At 35.8% G+C, this 13481-nt stretch overlaps 1 protein-coding gene and 1 long non-coding RNA gene across 2 annotated transcripts in view; both read right to left on the reverse strand.

The window, feature by feature from the left end:
- The window catches only part of plekhh2 (pleckstrin homology domain containing, family H (with MyTH4 domain) member 2), a 108523-nt gene that overhangs the window by 78072 nt on the left and 16970 nt on the right, over positions 1-13481 (reverse strand).
- LOC115434788 (uncharacterized) lies at positions 10450-11384 on the reverse strand. Its single transcript, XR_003937594.1, has 3 exons — positions 11199-11384; positions 11133-11134; positions 10450-10472 (listed from the first exon to the last, which is right to left on the reverse strand). It is a non-coding gene; the product is annotated as an uncharacterized LOC115434788 (long non-coding RNA).

The raw sequence follows: 13481 nt of genomic DNA on the forward strand, positions 1-13481 counted from the left end.
AACAAACAAACAAACAAACAAACAAACAAACAGACAAACAAACCCTGGCAAAAACATAACCTCCTTGGCGGAGGTAATAATTTTCAATGAAACTAAGTTGTACAATCCACTGATAAAAACTGTATTTGGACAGTTTATCATTGCTTATACATGTTATACATTCACAAAAATACATTTATTCAATATTTTTGTTGTGAAACCTCCCGTAATTACACAAGATATTTGTCAACTAGAAGCACTCGGAGAGCGCAGACCTCCGCCAAGGCTGATCAGTGGCCCCCCCCCGTGGGCCCCCCCACCCCTGATCATCACCAAAATTTAATCATTTCTTCCTTATCCCATTTCCAACAAACCCTGAAAATTTCATCCAAATCTGTCCATAACTTTTTGAGTTATGTTGCACACTAACGGACAGACAAACAAACAAACAAACAGACAGACAAACAAACAAACCCTGGCAAAAACATAACCTCCTTGGCGGAGGTAACTAGAAAAGCACTCTGAGAGCGCAGACCTCCGCCAAGGCAGATCAGTGCCCCCCCGATCACCACCAAAATTTAATCATTTGTTCCTTGTGCCAGTATCAATATTTCCTGAAATTTTCATCCAAATCTGTCCATAAATTTTTGAAAGATCCGGATCAGTCTTTGCCATTTGATAGAACACCCCATTGTAAATCCCTGAGTCAAATTGCATGAGATTTGCACAATTCCCCCATATTGTGATTTCCACCATAAATATTAGTCCCATATTTATTTTAACTATATTTTAAGATTCCTTGACCATGAAAACATACCATTAGCAACTGGATTCATAATTATATCCTTATTAGTTCAGTAGTTATTCACAAAAATCACATTTCTCGTAATGGCGGTTTTCTTCTGGATCTAGCTCCTTAAGTATTAAAGCTACATGAAATCCGGTGGCATACTCCCGATGCGGAACTGACTGAGCTACACGATGGCGCTTGTCAGAAATTTCTACCTTTAATATTAAAGGCACAGTAGGCCAAAAAGTAAGGGCACCCCCATTTTTTATATAAATTGAGATAAAATCCGCCTTCTGGATCAGATCCGGATCAGCCTTTGAAATGTGATAGAGGACCCCATTGTCAATTCCTGAGTTAAATTTCATGAGTTTTGGTCAATAATTAAGCGACATATTGGGAAACGAAAATTTTGGCCCCATTTACCACAATGTTAACGAAAATTTCAAAGTGATCCAGAATCCAGGATTTCTGCCGGATCACCCCCAAAAGTTAATCATTTCTTCCTTATCCCATTTCCAACAAACCCTGAAAATTTCATCAAAATCTGTCCATAACTTTTTGAGTTATGTTGCACACTAACGGACAGACAAACAAACAGACAAACAAACCCTGGCAAAAACATAACCTCCTTGGCGGAGGTAAAAACAACTCTATACTTTCAAGAAGCACTATTCATTATTATATTATCCTCTGTATTTTTGCAATTTTCACTGCTTTCCTATATTTACTTTCCTATATTCAATTTAAATGCTGATGAAACCTCAAAGTAAATTCAAAGGTTATCACATCAAAACAGAAAACTGAAGATAAAGGGATTTTTTTTTCAGCAACGATATCAATAACCGAACATAAAAATAAGTGCTTCCATCCGCTGTCACTTATCAAACTCCATGGGTTTTACTGGTGAATCAGTGTTGTAGAAGATGACAGACAAAAGATGACAATCAAAGCTAATGATGAAAAATAAAGCAGCAGTGTTCAATATCTTATGTCAGTGTTTTTCAACCTTGGGGTCGGGACCCCACGTGGGGTCACCTGAAATTTCTAGTAATTGATAAAAGTAAAAAAAACAACACCTTACTAATAAAAAATATATGGTGAGTTGACAGAGACAATCCCAGTACATAAAAGACATGACAAACTGTGAACCTGAAACTGAAGCACTGTGGTTCTGTTTATCTGTCAAATGTTCATTGTGGTCAGTTTCAGATGCTGCAGCTCTTTCATAATTCATAGTTTGAGTTCTTGTTTGTTCAGTATTAATTGTCAGCCTTGTAAATCTAAGCTGGACTGACTGTACATATCCTGACCAAAGGAAAATCAAATTCTCACTTTGTGCAGTAATCTACACCTGGCTTTTCTGCCTCCGTCCATAATAATATACATTACAGGGTGGGGAAGCAAAATTTACAATGAACATTTAGTTGTTTTTTCTCAGCAGGCACTACGTCAGTTGTTTTGAAACCAAACATATATTGATGTCATAATCATACCTAACACTATTATCCATACCTTTTCAGAAACTTTTGCCCATATGAGTAATCAGGAAAGCAAACGTGAAAGAGTGTGTGATTTGCTGAATGCACTCGTCACACCAAAGGAGATTTCAAAAATAGTTGGAGTGTCCATAAAGACTGTTTATAATGGAAAGAAGAGAATGACTATGAGCAAAACTATTACGAGAAAGTCTGGAAGATACTATTAAAGAAGAATGGGAGAAGTTGTCACCTGAATATTTGAGGAACACTTGTGCAAGTTTCAGGAAGCGTGTGAAGGCAGTTATTGAGAAAGAAGGAGGACACATAGAATAAAAACATTTTCTATTATGTACATTTTCTTGTGGCAAATAAATTCTCATGACTTTCAATACACTAATTGGTCATACACTGTCTTTCAATCCCTGCCTCAAAATATTGTAAATTTTGCTTCCCCACCCTGTATATAGACTAAATGTCATCTAAAATTAATGTTTATTTGCAACATAGTACAGCAAACTATTACATCATCAAAAACAAATGAATTTTAGCAACGAAAAAAATGTCTCTGTTTTGAATGTCTGGGGTCGCCAGAAATTTGTGACATTAAAATGGGGTCATGAGCCAAAAAAGGTTGGAAACCACTGGATTACGTAGATATCACAATATGACCAAAAATATGATTTAGACAATTATGCTAGGAGGCTAATGATGTCTAATTTGTATCTTAACTGGCCCATATGACCTGGAAACCCTTCCTGCTATTGGAGGATATTCTTGGAATAAACTGAAAACATGGAATAATAGTAAGTAAATGCCAAACCACAATATGGCTCACCACCATCACGTGTGTATACGGTGTGCATACAATATATGTGTGTTCCAGGTCCACTGATAATGAGCTATTTAAGGTCGATATAAGTAATCTTACATCATGGTTAATTATTTTAATCTGGCATATGATCGACCAACATTTATTCTAAATGGTCCATTATCAGTGTAATTATATATATATATATATATATATATATATATATATATATATATATATATATATATATATATATATAGATATATATATATATAGATAGATAGATAGAGAGAGATAGATAGATAGAGAGATAGATAGATAGATAGATAGATAGATAGATAGATAGATCTTTTATTCTGTTTATTATTTATTTGTTCCATTGATGGCTGTTTGTGGGATGTTCAGAGTGTTTTTCTTCTTGTACTGCTGCTGTTGTAACAAAGCAATTTCCTGCAAAGGATCAATAAAGTATCTATCTATCTATCTATCTATCTATCTATCTATCTATCTATCTATCTATCTATCTATCTATCTATCTATCTATCTATCTATCTATCTATCGTATTTACATACATGGTAAGGAGCCATCTGTTAGTAGTTTTACTGTCACTAACACAAGGCAAGGCAAGTTAATTTGTATAGCACAAGGCAATTCAAGGTGCTTCACACAGGACACTGAAATAAAAAGAAACACATTTAAAACATTATAAAAGAAACATGTAAAAGGTGATTAAAAACAGCAAGTAAGAAAACAACACATAAAACCCAAAAATATAAAAGCACACATATTAAAGTAAGGGTTGCAGTGAAGACTTTCGAACGAGAATATAAAATTTAAAAAGTCAAAAGCCGTTTAGTCAGAGGCAGCAGTGAACAGGTGAGTCTTGAACCTGGACTTAAAAGAACTCAGACTCTCAGCAGACCTGATATTTTCTGGTAGGTTGTTCCGGATATACGGAGCATAGAAACTGAACATTGGTTCTCCATGTTTAGTTCTGACTTTTGGAACCCAGAGCAGACCTGCACCAGATGACCTGAGTGGTCTGGGTGGTTCATACTGGACTAGAAGGTCTCTGATGTATTTTGGGCCTAAACCATTCAGTGCTTTATTTGCTAGCAGGAGAATTTGACCATATGATCGACCAACATTTATTCTAAATGGTCTATTATCAGTGTAATTACAGTATTTACATACATGGTAAGGAGCCATCTGTGTTAGTAGTTTTACTGTCACTAACACAAGGCAAGGCAAGTTAATTTGTATAGCACAAAGCAATTCAAGGTGCTTCACACAGGACACTGAAATAAAAAGAAACACATTTAAAACATTATATCTAGTATATGTTATAGTATCTTCCAGACTTTCTCGTAATAGTTTTGCTCATAGTCATTCTCTTCTTTCCATTATAAACAGTCTTTATGGACACTCCAACTATTTTTGAAATCTCCTCTGGTGTGATGAGTGCATTCAGCAAATCACACACTCTTTGACGTTTGCTTTCCTGATTACTCATATGGGCAAAAGTTTCTGAAAAGTTATGGATAATAGTGTTAGGTATGATTATGACATCAGTATATGTTTGGTTTCAAAACAATTGACGTAGTACCTGCTGAGAAAAAACAACTAAACGTTCATTGTAAATTTTGCTTCCCCACCCTGTACAGATACCAACAACATTCTTGAAATCTGACTTCTAATATTCCACCAGCACAAATAAATGTATTTCCAAAACCAAAACAGGTGCTACTGAGGAAAAGAAATAGAATAAAATAACTGAGTTACAAAAAAAAAAAAGAAAAAGAAAAAAAAGCAATATTAAAAACAAAAAGAGGTATTTAGAGCTCTTGTATTGCTTGAATTATTGGTTTCCGTCTTCTCTCAAATTTTTCTAGTTTCAGTTGTAACCTTGCAGTAGTTTTTTCCATAATAACAACCTTTTTTACTTTGTCTATCCATTGCGTTATGTTGGGGGGGTGTGGTTTCAGCCAGTTAATTGTGATCATTTTCTTTGCTATTACAAGTAAGACTTTCAATGTCGACTTTCTTAAAGATACAGTCTACTCTCGTTAAACCGCCCGCCGTTATACCGCCATTTTCGCTCACCGCCGACCAAAACCATTGCACAAAAATCCCCAATGCATTATTCCATTAGCTACCGCCATTTCCACCTATCGCCATCCGCCAGCCCAGTTCCACGCACAAACAACACTTATACCATTGATTTCCCGACCGTTATACCGCCAGCGTGATTGCCATCGAGTACACATAAATTTTAACAATGCACTGAAACAAACGCACCAGACGCTGATCGCGACAAGCTACGAGTAGGTCTACGGAACGGCCACCGTTCATTTATCGCAGAACACTCAGTAGGTCAGGATGTCGGGAAGAGGACGTGGGATTAAGCCAAAGCCTCAGGATGATGGGGTGTCATTTCCCGACACGGTATAATAATGCTTAAAATGTTTCCCCACTTTAAATGATCCCTTACAACATAACAGAATCAAGATTTATTTAGAAACGCAATCAGAACGGGTTAACGGAGGCAGCATAGACATCATATAGTAAAGACATGCACATTATGGACGCAACCCGTTGTAACGCCATTTTCGCTATACCGCCAATTTGGCCGTGAACGGAAGTTGGCGGTATAACGAGAGTAGACTGTACTATTAAAGAAGAATGGGAGAAGTTGTCACCCGAATATTTGAGGAACACTTGCACAAGTTTCAGGAAGCGTGTGAAGGCAGTTATTGAGAAAAAAGGAGGACACATAGAATAAAAACATTTTCTATTATGTACATTTTCTTGTGGCAAATAAATTCTCATGACTTTCAATAAACTAATTGGTCATACACTGTCTTTCAATCCCTGCCTCAAAATATTGTAAATTTTGCTTCCCCACCCTGTACAAGAGAACAGCTGTAGAATAACTGTCCACTGTAGTGACCACTACGCATGAAAGGGTTAAAGTCAGTATTTTCAGGTTAGGACACTAATATGTTCCATCAGCAACTATCAGCACTAACCTTTCCTAGTAGTAATAAAACATTCTATCACCTCTGTTTAATTGTCTACCTCTGATGTGTGTATTCTTATGAGTATGTTTTCCTTCTTCAGTGACTTTTCTTCAACCTCTGGCTCCGACAGACAGACAGACAGACAGACAGACAGACAGACAGACAGACAGACAGACAGACAGACAGACAGACAGTGTGTGTGAAGCTGAAGTGGGAGGTTGATAGAATCAGAGAAAATGTAACACACATGGCCTCTTTGTCTCCATCAGGAGATGTGTAGCCTACTGTTACAGCTGGAGGCTCTGCTCGCCAAAACTAACGTCCCTCCCAAAAACCGCTCCCACGCACGCACGCACGCACTTACACACACTTACCACCACTCTGCACGTCTGTAATGATACAATAAGAAAAACATTTATAAAGGAATTTAACTTGACCTTCAAAACAGGTCACACACACAGAGTCAGTGACTGAGCGCTTCAGCTTCACTTCCTGTGCGACACACACTTGCATAGTGTTTAGTAAACTGGGTATTTCCTCCCCTGGGTACCTCCAGTTCTACACATGGCTTCTTTTTTTTCCCCTAGTTCTATTTCTCTCTCTTTTTTTTTTTTTCCTTTTCCACATCATGTCATAGGCTTTCTAGGATTTCAGCCTTTCAACAAATCTACTAGAATTTAGAGTCGTTGCTGTTTAGATCTCGACAAAGGAGATCGACGAGGTACAATTACTTATAATAATCACAGAAGTAGAAATACACTGGAGAAGTTATCGATCTTGCAAGAAAACAAAGCCAGTAGGGTGATTGTAAATGATATATAATGTCCACAAATAGAACTATTTAATGACACCAGTCAGTTTTATCATTCTGCCACACTGGAAAAAATCTAAATCTTATCAAGTGTATTTTTCTCATTTCTAGTCCAAATATCTCATCACACTTAAAATAAGACATAATCACCTAAAGGGTAACTTTTCAGTGAGATATAAGAACTTATTTTTAGACAAGAGATCTTGAAAATCTTATTTCAGGAAATCTTACCAAGATAATTTTCATTTGTTCCATTGGCAGTTTTTTTTTTTGCTTGAATTAAGCAAAAAAAAAAAAATCTTGAATTAAGCAAAAAAATCTGCCAATGGAACAAGTGAAAATGTTTCTTTCTCAAGTGATTTATCACTGTTTACTATACTTAACTTTTTCAGTGTTAATCAATAATCAGTCATTCATTAATCATGTAGATGTCCATTAAATTTTAGAGTAAATTCAAAGGTTATGATATCAAAACAGAGTTGAGTTTCCAAAATAATTTAATTTGTCAAATTATGAAGGGCTATGAAAGTAATATGATTACAAAATGACTTATAACACTGAATGTAGTATAATTTGTGTTTAAGTATTTATCTGCTGCAACTTCTGGTGTGGACTTGGACTAAGGATGAGAATAGGAGAAGCAGAAATAAGCCTCCGGCTTCAGCTTCTTCCTTTTTCAGTTACAAAATGTGTTAATTTTATGTTTGTTTGCTTTTTAATATGTATGTTTTGTTTTGTTGTTTTTTTTAATATGTATGTGTTTTGTATTTTGTATTTAACTGAAAATAAACATTCATTCATTCATTCATTCACATTCATTCATTCATTCATTCAGAAAATTGATGAAAATGTGACTTTTTCAGCAAAATATAACATTAACTGCACTTAAAAACAAGAGTCTCCATCCACGGTCATTGATCCAACTCCATGCGTTTTACTGGTGAATCAATGTTGTAGAAGATGATGGTGTTTCCATGGTAAGTGATTTATCACCATTTATTTAGAATATTATCCTCTGTGTTTTGTATTTTATCAGTATAAATCAGGTATTTTCCTGTATTTAACTGACTGATCGTGTAGATATTCATAAAAATTTGGATTAAAGTTAAGGGTTATTACTTAAAAAAAAAAAAGAGAAAAATGACGATAAAGTGTCTTTTTCAGTCCAATCTCTCATTAACTGAACATTACCCCAGCGTCTCCATCCACTGTCACTGATCCAACTCCATGGGTTTGACTGGTGAGTCAGTGGTGTAGAAGGTGACGGTGTTTCCACGGTAACTACGAAGCCTCCAAACATCCTAATGGGTCACTACTTTGTACTTTTTTTTAATTAATTTTGTTCATTTCTATTTATTTCATTTATTATTTTGTTCATTTTATTCATTATTTTGGCTGTTTTTGTTAATTTTGTGGCTTACTTGATCCTTTTTTACTTTAGTTTGGACATTTTTTGCTTATTTTTTTCCCACATTATTATTTTGTGACTTTTTTTTCTTTTTAATTCATTTTCATTTATTGTATCCACTGTCATTAATCTAACTCCATGGGTTTTACTGGTGAATCAATGTTGTAGAAGATGATTGTGTTTCCATGGTAACTATGGAGCCTTTGAACGTCCAGATGGGTCATATCTGATGACCATGAAAAGACGACAAACTACATTAAAATACAGAAGATAACATTATAATAAACAATGATAAATCACGTAAGGAAGAAAAATGATCACTTGTTCCATTGGCCGATTTTTTTGCTTGAATTAAGCAAAAAAAAAAAAAAAAGAAAAAAAAAAATCTTGAATTAACCCTTTCATGCATGGATTATGAGAACCTTAGTCGAGATTTTTTTCCCGAGTGTTTTTATTCCTCTTTAGGCATGAAAAAAACAATGCAATTGATTTTTTTTTAATAAACCTGTTTTTTATGAAGGTAGATTTGTTTCTTTATTGCTTTAACTAAAAAAATTCAATTAAAAAAAGTGTTTGAATGCAAAAAATTTTTAATTGATTTTTTTTTTTTTTTTTTAATGAAAATATTTTTTTTAGTTAAAGCAATAAAGAAACAAATCTACCTTCATAATTTTTTGTGGAGTTCCAAAAATATCCACTCCGCTGGACACAATGTTAAATTTTTGAATATCAGAAAGTGATATACAAAATCAAAACACTTTAATGCAGCTAATCTGATGTTTTCTCACATTTTATCATATGTGCAATTTTTATTAGCAACTGATTTACACTCAAACATGTCACTGCAGATCAGGTTTACCAAGAACAGCAAAGTTATAGTAATGGTATGAATGTCAATGTATGGGATGATGCATAGGTGTCCACTGAGTTAACTCATATCGAACTAAAACAACAAAACCCATGAATATATTAGAGAACACATGTAGAATAGCTGTCCACTGTAGTGACCAATATGCATGAAAGGGTTAAGCAAAAAATCTGCCAGTGGAACAAGTGAACATTATCTTGGTAAGATTTCCTGAAATAAGATTTTCAAGATCTATTGTCTAAAAATAAGTTCTTATATCTCACTGAAAAGTTACTCTTTAGATGATTGTCTTATATTAAGTGTAATGAGATAGATTAAGATTAGATTTAGATCCTTTATTGTCAGTATACAGTACAATTTACCACACTCTGAAATTCAACCTCTGCTTTTAACCCATCTCTAGAACATGCAGGAACACACCACACACTGCAAACTAGGAGCAGTGGGATTGTCATAGCAGGTGCCTAGGGAGCAAATGGGGGGTTAAGTGCCTTGCTCAAGGGCACATCAGCCAACAACTTTTTCTGCCAGTCCGTGGAATCGAACTGGCAACCCTTCGGTCACAAGCCGACGCTCCAGCCCTCTAGGCCATGGCTGCAAAAATACACTTGGTAAGATTTAGATTTTTTTCCAATATGGCAAATTAACAACGACAGACAACTCCAGTATTTGGTAAAGATGCTGCTGATTATAGAGCACAACAGACACAATCATGTAAAAATAAAATGATGCAACAATCCCTCTACCGACAGAAATTACATGAACATGAACTAGTGGATATAAATAACTACATCCCATATATCAAACTTTTAACCACATAATTATAACTACACACAATTATATTTTGCACACTTATTACGGATATTTCTTTAATCATCATGTTGATAATATATGGTCTAGTATATATCATAGAAATTGCTGTTCTGATTTTGTGTCTTAATAGAATGTTTTAATATGTATATTTTTTTGGTATTTTTACTTTCTTACCTCTGCCAGGAGGTATTGTGATCACTTTGGTTTGTGTGTTTGCTTGTTTGTTTGTTAGCAAGATAACTCAAAAAGTTATGGACGGATTTTCATGAAATTTTCAGGAAATGTTGATACTGGCACAAGGAAGAAATAATTAAATTTTGGTGGTGATCGGGGGGGGGGGTCTGTCTTGGCGGAGGTCTGAGCTCTCCAACTGCTTTTCTTGTTTCTTGTTGTATTGGTAATTTCTTTCCTGCAACTTTTTATTATTATACTTGAATGGAGTGACTGTAACACCCAATAATTTCCCCCTGGGATTAACCCATAAAGACCCAAACAGCTACCGGTTGTCATATCAGTACTTGGACTCTTGTATGTTTTGTCTGTCTTGTGTGTCATTTCCTGTTTTATTTTGTTAATCCTCCTCTTGTGTCATGTCTGGTGTCTTTGCTTCCTCTCCCTGATTGTTTCACCTGTGTTGATTACCTGTCTCCGCCCTGATTTGTTCCACCTGTGTCTCATTGTCTTCCCTCCCTTCTGTGTATATAAGCCCTGTGTTTTCCCCTGTCCTGTGCCAGTTCGTATTCCTTCCTTGTGTTGTGTATACTTACCAGCGATTCTCTGAACCTGTTCATCTGCCTGTCTGTTCGTTCCTGACCCGGTTTGTTCCCCGACTTCTGAGCCTGCCTGATCCCTGCCTGTACCTCTGCCTGATTCTGCCTCACTGGTTTTCGACTTTTGCCTGGACTCACGGTTAGTGCTTTGCTTTATCCCCATGTACCGTTGCCTGTTTTCTGGATCCTCTGTGTATGACCTGGTCTGTCCCCTGACTCTCCTCTGTTTCCTCCTAGTCGGGTTACCCTCGTGTGTTCCCGACCCGGGCAGAGAGTTTCCCTTGCTGGTCTCGGGCGCCGTGACGAATTCACACAGTCTGACCTGCGAAGACTCCTTAACGAAACCTTTTTGTGAACTGTTAATTTTGTCCGTGTTTAATAAACACTCCTTAACTTTATTCCTGTCTGTTGGTTGTGCATTTGGGTCCAAGACTTGTGTCACTGGTTCTAACACCGGTGACCAAAACCATCTACTGATCTAAAGTGTTTAATATCTACTGATCCGCTAATCCTACCAATCTTTGTAAATAATTGATGTAAAATGCAGTTTTTCATCTTTTCATGGTCATCAGATATGACCCATTTGGACGTTCAGAGGCTCCGTAGTTACCGTGGAAACACTGTCATTTTCTACAACATTGATTCACCGGTACAACCCATGGAGTTGGATCAATGACAGTAGATGGAGACACTTGTTTTTACTTTCAGATGTTGCCATCTTTGCAAAAATGTCACTTTTTCTTCAGTTTTCTCTATTTTTGATATAATAACCTTTGAATTTATTCTGAATTGTTATGAACATCTACATCACAGGTGTCAAACATGCGGCCCAGGAGCCAAATCTGGCTCGCCAAAGGTTCCATTCTGGCCCGCGGGATGAGAGTGCAAAAATTAACCCTTAACAGTCCAGGTTGTCCAAATCATTTTGGTTCAGGTTCCACATACAGACCAATGTGATCTACAGTAAAAATAACAACACAATAACCCATAAATAATGACAACAACAAACTTTCTTTGTAAAAAATTTAAATAAAAAAAATAAGATTACACTGTGAAAATACTTACATTTACAAAACTATTTTTTCCATAATAAAATGCAAATAAATACATAAATATAAACAAATATGAACAACCCGGAATGTGCAATTTTAACAATATTCTGCCTGTTATTAAATGTTTTGTGCATTTATGGATCCACTGTGATCTGCAGTTGTGTTAATAATAAGAGATGGAATATTGTAGAAAATGTTCAAATTTTGGTTCCAAACTCCAAAATTTTTACAATATTTTGCCTGTTACCAAATGTTTATGTAACATTGTGTGTAATGTACATGTATAAATAACAAGTTGAGGCATAATATTGTTAAAATGGCACAAATTTTTCAAATGAAACTTCTGTTTTTTCAGGTTATTCACATCTTTTTTGTAAAATGTAAATATTTTCATAATTTAATTGAGGTTTTTTTGTACTAAAACAAAATGAAAAACTTGGATTTGTCATTATTTATAGATTTTTAGGTCATTAGTTTACTGATCTGGCCCGCTTGAGATCAAATTGGGCTAAATATGGCCCCTGAACCAAAATGAGTTTGACACCCCTGATCTATATGATCAGTGAATTAAAAATAGGAAAATACATGATTTACACTGAAAAATGCAAAATGCAGATGATAATGTTATAATAAATGGTTATAAATCACTTAAGAAAGGTTAAATAGAGTGAAAAAAAAAAAAACACTTGGTCGCTGCAGCAAAAGCGGCACTGGGTCTTTATGGGTTAATAAAGTATTCTGATGATTCTGGTAACAGTGTAGAAGGTATAAGGGGATGTATTTGCAGACATAAGATATAATATTCATAGGTAAGCAGTCCACCTCCACAGATTCAGCCATATTACATACTAAAAGCTGCAGTATTTGATAGTTTTCTTGCGTCATTGCGTAAAATTTCCATTGCCTCTAAGCATATTGTATTAAGTGATAAAACAGGATATAAGACCTCTACATCTGCTTCAAGGTATCTGCAGGTGGATGGGCGCCACATCTACATTTTTACTCTTCCACCTCGCTAAAAACATATATCATTAGTAAAAATCTTTCCAAATCCTTCTGTCACATAGTACATTTTCTACAGCCACAAAAAAAGAAAATGAGACGCAGATGTTTTATTTCCTCTTGAATTACAATAAGCTTTAATTATAGATTTTTGTCTGATGATGTCAGAGGAGTATCACGCACCGGACCGTTTAAGCTAGATTATCTGCATTAACGCTCTTAATATTTGAACCATATATGTGCAAATACGAACGCTATCATTCCATCGATGAATGAGCTTCCTGTTCCTGCATAAAAGGCCTCGCAGCAGAGCGAATCACCAGTGAAAATGACTTCTCTTAACCCCTCTTCATCCTTTTATTAGCCCACCTCCACAGTGAGATATTAGGGGGATTTTGCAGTGACGTACATGCGCCCCCGCACAGCTTTAAAACAACAAGCTCTGGCCGAGGCGGTGGGAGAGAAAAACACATCAGCAGGGGATTGGATGTTAACGGGATGAGCTCATAGCACGAGGAGGTCAGTAAGCGCGAGGTGAAAGGTCATTTACAACTGACCTGTGAATGAAACGACTGCATTTGTGTGTACTAATAGTCCAGACTGAACTTAAACTGATCTGATGATGGATGGATGTAATGATGGATTAGTTTGACTCATCAGACAGTTATTGAAGGGCTGATT

The sequence above is a fragment of the Sphaeramia orbicularis genome, chromosome 15 (assembly GCF_902148855.1).
Source record: "Sphaeramia orbicularis chromosome 15, fSphaOr1.1, whole genome shotgun sequence".
Lineage (NCBI taxonomy): Eukaryota > Metazoa > Chordata > Actinopteri > Kurtiformes > Apogonidae > Sphaeramia > Sphaeramia orbicularis.